This window comes from Drosophila arizonae, chromosome X (genome assembly GCF_054131065.1).
Source record: "Drosophila arizonae isolate 15081-1271.41 chromosome X, UAZ_ARI_1.0, whole genome shotgun sequence".
NCBI classification, from domain to species: Eukaryota; Metazoa; Arthropoda; class Insecta; order Diptera; family Drosophilidae; genus Drosophila; species Drosophila arizonae.
Genome location: NC_142927.1, coordinates 51309 through 58125, shown reverse-complemented (window position 1 = coordinate 58125; position 6817 = coordinate 51309). Strand labels below are relative to the sequence as shown.

General features: G+C 42.8%; 1 long non-coding RNA gene across 1 annotated transcript; it reads left to right on the top strand.

Annotated features, from left to right (window-relative positions):
- The first annotated feature begins 2216 nt into the window (after window positions 1-2216).
- LOC149267762 (uncharacterized) lies at window positions 2217-2784 on the top strand. The gene is made up of 3 exons (XR_016271079.1): window positions 2217-2374; window positions 2471-2545; window positions 2613-2784. It is a non-coding gene; the product is annotated as an uncharacterized LOC149267762 (long non-coding RNA).
- The last annotated feature ends 4033 nt before the right edge of the window (window positions 2785-6817 follow it).

Here is a 6817-nt window from a genome sequence, read left to right as displayed (position 1 = left end):
GCTGACTGAGCGCGACTGCTTGACGAGAGTCAGCCGAAAGAACGATGACGTCGTCAGCATAAGTGGCAATCAAAGTCCCTCGCGGGTAAGCTGGCCTCGGTATATCGCTGGTGTACACATTGTACAAGATAGGCCCGAGCAAGCTACCTTGTGGCACACCAGCGTGAATTTGCTTAATACCTGAGCGACAGCCACCGTGACACTCAACAATAAAAGTGCGATCTGTTAGATAGCAGCAGAGGATGCGGTAGAGAGCATCCGGCAATAGCATCTTGAGCTTATACTTCAAGCCTGTATGCCACACTCGATCAAAGGCTTCTTTGATATCCATGTACACAGCAGAGCAGTATTTATGGTCATCAAACGCTTTAATAATAAATTGGGTGACTCGACCCAATTGCTGTTCAGCTGAGTGCGCTTTGCGGAATCCAAACTGGTGGCTGGGAATCGCATTTACAAGAGTATCTTGCTCCAGCATACGGCTCAAAATAAGATACTCGAGTATCTTTGAGAGGCCAGACAGCAGACTTATTGGCCTGTATGATGCGACGTGTTGCGTAGGCTTGCCAGGCTTATGCACCATCTTCACCATCGCTAACTTCCAGCAAGAGGGGAAATGACCCAGTCTAAAAGAGTTATTGCATATCAAGACGAGATACAGAATAGCCTTCATCGGCAGCGCTTTAATGGTGTGATTATCAATTTGATCCAATCCAGCCGCTTTTTTGTTCTCTAGCGTGCTGATGTGACTGATGACCTCAGCCGCAGTGACTGGCCGAAATGAGACTGAAGCAGTCAAAGATGGCTGGCTAACTTGAGCCTCGATCTCGGCCAGATCACTGGGCGGCGTAGTCACGATTGGCTGAAAACGCTGCTCAAGACTCGCAGCAAATGTTTCGGCCTTCTCGGCTGTTGTCTTGCACCAGACATTTTGCGCATTAGAGCCATTGCCACTGGAGGACTTCAACAGCGGTAGATTTGGAGCAGGCTGCCGCTTGATCTCGTTGGTCAGCCGCCAGAGCTTCTGCATACTATATCTATCAGTTGGATCGATAGATCTAAATAGCTCTTCCTCATACTTCTGCCTAGCATATATGAGCTCTTTGCGTATGCGATTCGACAGCCTGTTGCAGAGCATCTTAAGCATCGGATTGCGACTTCGAGTCAGATAGCGCTTGATTTGCTTATGGGCCTCGATAAGTTGCAGAGTCTGCCTGTTTACTCGAAATCTAGTCCTCATAATCTTGCGTGGGTGCTGTGCATTCGCAAAGTTTGCAGCATCTTCAATATTTTTGACAAAAATATTGACCGCATCATCAACATCATCAGCACTGCTGATCTCAGTGTTGAGCAAGATTTTGTCATTTAGATAGCTCTGAAATTTGTTGACGTTGGCATTCAAATCAAGCAGGTGGCCTTTTGCTCTGCTGGTGACATTTTCTGTTCGTATGTCTATGAAGAACACACATTAATGATCTCCGCCTCTTCCCATTCTCGTACATGAACAGCTGACCTGCAGCTGCATGATGAGGGGAAGGGTACGGGGATAGTCTTTATTTATTTAATACTTTACAATAGCATTTTATGTAAATATAAATAGCGCCTATGAGATAATTAAAATCTAAAAAGGACAATATTTGTCGAAACTTATCATATAATGATTCAATTTAAATAGCCATAAGTGCACAAACATAACAGTGCAGCTTAATTTTACAAAATACTTATATAAGAGCAATTTAAAGATAATACAAATTAACAATAAAGTGCTTGAGTAACTGATTAACGACTAAATAGATAATTAAGATTTAAGTTTAACAATAGTAATAGATGGCATTAATTAATATAATTCAATTATTTCATTAATAAGCATCTACAAGATGCACAGAGAAAATAGCCCAAAGTGGCCAATTGGAATAATAGAGAAAAGTCGAGACAAAGTCTGGTCATTTTCTCAAATATGGGCTTAAGCTAAAATTAACTTAAATTACAAATAGTTTATGACAATTAATATAGATAATTAAATAGAAATAGTTTAACAATTCATTTTAGCAGTTTTGATTTAATTAATTTTCGTTCGATGTATCGCAAATGCAATTTGGAAAGTGACGATGCACCCCTGGCTTTGTGTCTATCGGAGTGCATAATCAAAACAAAAACAAAAAACAGCTGATTGAAAATTGCATTAAATGCAAATTTTATGCTGCTAATTGGTAAGTTTAAATATTAACAAATAATTAATTGAAATTAATTATATGAATAATTAATATTAATTAATTATCATATTTTTATATAAATGTGGCTGCTATTATACGAAATACAGACGGGCGCAATACTGTAGACAGCGGAATTGCATTAAGTGCAAGCTGACTAGCAGGTGAGTTTTGCAAAATAAAAATTAGAAATTGTAAACGTGATATTAATAAAGATGATAATTAATATTAATTGATTATTATCTTTATATAAAAAATAGCTGCTACCATACAAAGTGCAGAGGGGCGCAAAGCTGGAAATAGCCGAACTTCATTAATTGCAAGTTGACTAGCAGGTAAGTGAATTTTGCAGAAGTTAATAAAAACATTCAAAGATTATTAATGTTGATTTTTTCTTTGCAGAATACATGAAGTACAGCAAGGAGACTTAGCCATATGGGCTGCATAACCAATAGGGCGCGTATTTAAGTTAGTTTTAAGTAGGCTTAAAATGTGCATTTTAGGCGCAAGCGCCGTCGCATATGTTCGCTGCACACATATATATGTGCCGAAAATAAAATTTTTGAATTGTCAATTTGTGTTAATACTTAACTTAGATCTCTATGTGATCCAAATACGACCCTATAGGCAGCAAGTGGTGATGGTGGTGGTAGTGGCCGCGGCATTGGCGCAATACCCTCGAAAACAGGTAGTCGTTGCGGCTGGTGGGCTGCTGCTTGTGCGGCTTCGTTGCGTTGCTGGGCCTCCCGTCGGCGAAGGAATCGTTCTCTGCTTTCAGATATTTCGTCGGCTTCTCTTTGCAGTTGCCGCTGAGTGCGTAATGCAATATCGTTGGCTAAATGCGTGTTAACGAGACTCGTGTATCTAGCCAAAGTTATCCGCTGTGGGATAAACGGGTCATAGGCTATGTTTTTGGCCAGATTGTTGCTATGAGCGCGAAGTCTGTCGTAGTATTTAGCGCAGAGATTATTGAGTATCTCATCTGCAGACAAGACGTCCAGTTCAGTTCTGATGCGAGTGTTCGAGATGAAGTACTGAGCACCAGAAATGGCTCTCAGAGCTTTATTGTGAACGACTCGAATGCGGCTGAATTGCGCCTCAGATAGCAGAGCGCCCCATACAGGCAGCGAGTATTGCCAAAGTGGAGCAACTAGCTGCTTGTATATGATGACTTTAGTCCTTAGACTCAATTTACTGTCTTTATTGATGAGCCAATCTATCTTTTTAAGCCTAGCCCTAACCCTAGTAACGACCGTAGTGACATGTTGTGAGAAGCGCAGTTTCGTATCTAGAGTAACACCCAAATATGAATGAGAAGTGCCATTTTCAATGGTTTCGTTGCCAATGCGAATAGCCTGATATGGCGCTATAACTCTAAGCGTATGCATGATATGCATAGTCTTGTTTGCATTAATTGTAATGCACCACTTGCTCGCCCATTCAGCCAAACTATCCATATACGCCTGCTGCTGACTGAGCGCGACTGCTTGACGAGAGTCATGCCGAAAGAACGATGACGTCGTCAGCATAAGTGGCAATCAAAGTCCCTCGCGGATAAGCTGGCCTCGGTATATCGCTGGTGTACACATTGTACAAGATAGGCCCGAGCAAGCTACCTTGTGGCACACCAGCGTGAATTTGCTTAATACCTGAGCGACAGCCACCGTGACACTCAATAATAAAAGTGCGATCTGTTAGATAGCAGCAGAGGATGCGGTAGAGAGCATCCGGCAATAGCATCTTGAGCTTATACTTCAAGCCTGTATGCCACACTCGATCAAAGGCTTCTTTGATATCCATGTACACAGCAGAGCAGTATTTATGGTCATCAAACGCTTTAATAATAAATTGGGTGACTCGACCCAATTGCTGTTCAGCTGAGTGCGCCTTGCGGAATCCAAACTGGTGGCTGGGAATCGCATTTACAAGAGTATCTTGCTCCAGCATACGGCTCAAAATAAGATACTCGAGTATCTTTGAGAGGCCAGACAGCAGACTTATTGGCCTGTATGATGCGACGTGTTGCGTAGGCTTGCCAGGCTTTTTTCTGTTCGTATGTCTATGAAGAACACACATTAATGATCTCCGCTTCTTCCCATCTCATACATGATCAGCTGACCAGCAGCTGCATGGCGAGGGGAAGATAGTACGGAGATACTTTTTATTCAATTGATACTTCACAATAGCATTTCTTATGAATATAAATAGCGCCTATGAGATAATTAAAATCTATAAAGGACAATATTAGTCAAAACTTATCATAGAATGATTCAATTTAAATAGCCAAAAGTGCACAAAAATAACAGTGCAGCTTAATGTTACAAAATACTTATAAAAGAGCAATTTAAAGATAATACAAATTAACAATAAAGTGCTTGAGTAACTGATTAACGACTAAATAGATAAGTAAGATTTAAGTTTAACAATAGTAATAGATGGCATTAATTAATATAATTCAATTTTTTCATTATAAGCATCTACAAGATGCACAGAGAAAAATAGCCCCAAGTGGCCAATTGGAATAATAGAGAAAAGTCGAGACAAAGTCTGGTCATTTTCTCCAATACGGGCTTAAGCTAAAATTAGCTTTGATCTCTATGTGATCCAAATACGACCCTATAGGCAGCAAGTGGTGATGGTGGTGGTAGTGGCCGCGGCATTGGCGCAATACCCTCGAAAACAGGTAGTCGTTGCGGCTGGTGGGCTGCTGTTTGTGCAGCTTCGTTGCGTTGCTGAGCCTCACGTCGGCGAAGGAATCGCTCCCTACTTTCAGCAATTTCGTCGGCTTCCCGTTGTAGTTGTCGCTGGGTGCGTAGAGCAATGTCATTGGCCAAATGCATGCTTACGAGACTCGTGTATCTTGCCAATGTTATCCGCTGTGGGATGAACGGGTCGTAGGCAATGTTTTTGGCCAAGTTGTTGGTATGGACCCGGAGTCGATCATAGTATTTGGCGCAGAGATTGTTGAATATATCATCCGCAGATGAAACTTCCAAATCAGCTCTGATGCGCGCGTTCGAAACAAAGTACTGAGCACCAGAAATGGCTCTCAGAGCTTTGTTGTGTACGACTCGAATGCGGTTGAATTGCGCCTCAGATAGCAGAGCGCCCCATACAGGCAGCGAGTATTGCCAAAGTGGAGCAACTAGCTGCCTATAAATAATGACTTTTGTTCTAAGCGTCAATTTGCTATCCTTGTTAATGAGCCAATCTATCTTTTTAAGCCTAGCCCTGACCCTAGTAACGACCGTAGTGACATGTTGTGAAAAGCGTAGTTTTGTGTCTAGAGTAACGCCCAAATACGAATGTGAGGTGCCATTTTCAATAGTTTCGTTGCCAATGCGAATAGCCTGATATGGCGCTATAACTCTAAGCGTATGCATGATATGCATAGTCTTGTTTGCATTAATTGTAATGCACCACTTGCTCGCCCATTCGGCCAAACTATCCATATAAGCTTGCTGCTGACTGAGCGCATCTGCTTGGCGAGAGTCTGCCGATAGAACAATGACGTCATCAGCATAAGTAGCAATCAAAATCCCACGTAGACGAGTTGGCCTTGGTATGTCGCTGGTGTATATATTATACAAGATTGGCCCGAGCAAGCTACCTTGTGGCACACCGGCGTGAATTTGCTTGATTCCTGAGCGGCAGCCACCGTGACACTCAACAATAAAAGTGCGATCTGCTAAATAGCAGCAGAGGATGCGATAGAGAGCGTCCGGCAAGAGCATCTTGAGCTTGTATTTCAAGCCTGGATGCCACACTCGATCGAAAGCTTCTTTTATGTCCATATAGACGGCAGAGCAGTATTTATGGTCATCAAACGCTTTAATAATAAATTGAGTAACTCGACCCAATTGCTGCTCAGCTGAATGCGCCTTGCGGAATCCAAACTGATGGCTGGGAATCGCGTTTACAAGAGTATCTTGCTCCAGCATACGGCTCAATATAAGATACTCGAGTATCTTAGAGAGGCCAGATAGCAGACTTATTGGCCTGTATGATGCGACGTGTTGCGTAGGCTTGCCAGGCTTATGCACCATCTTCACCATCGCTAACTTCCAGCAAGAGGGGAAATGACCCAGTCTAAAAGAGTTATTGCATATCAAGACGAGATACAGAATAGCCTTCATCGGCAGCGCTTTGAATGGTGTGATTAGTCAATTTGGTCCAATCCAGCCGCTTTTTTGTTCTCTAGCGTGCTGATGTGACTGATGACCTCAGCCGCAGTGACTGGCCGAAATGAGACTGAAGCAGTCAAAGATGGCTGGCTAACTTGAGCCTCGATCTCGGCCAGATCACTGGGCGGCGTAGTCACGATTGGCTGAAAACGCTGCTCAAGACTCGCAGCAAATGTTTCGGCCTTCTCGGCTGTTGTCTTGCACCAGACATTTTGCGCATTAGAGCCATTGCCACTGGAGGACTTCAACAGCGGTAGATTTGGAGCAGGCTGCCGCTTGATCTCGTTGGTCAGCCGCCAGAGCTTCTGCATACTATATCTATCAGTTGGATCGATAGATCTAAATAGCTCTTCCTCATACTTCTGCCTAGCATATATGAGCTCTTTGCGTATGCGATTCGACAGCCTGTTGCAGAGCATCTTA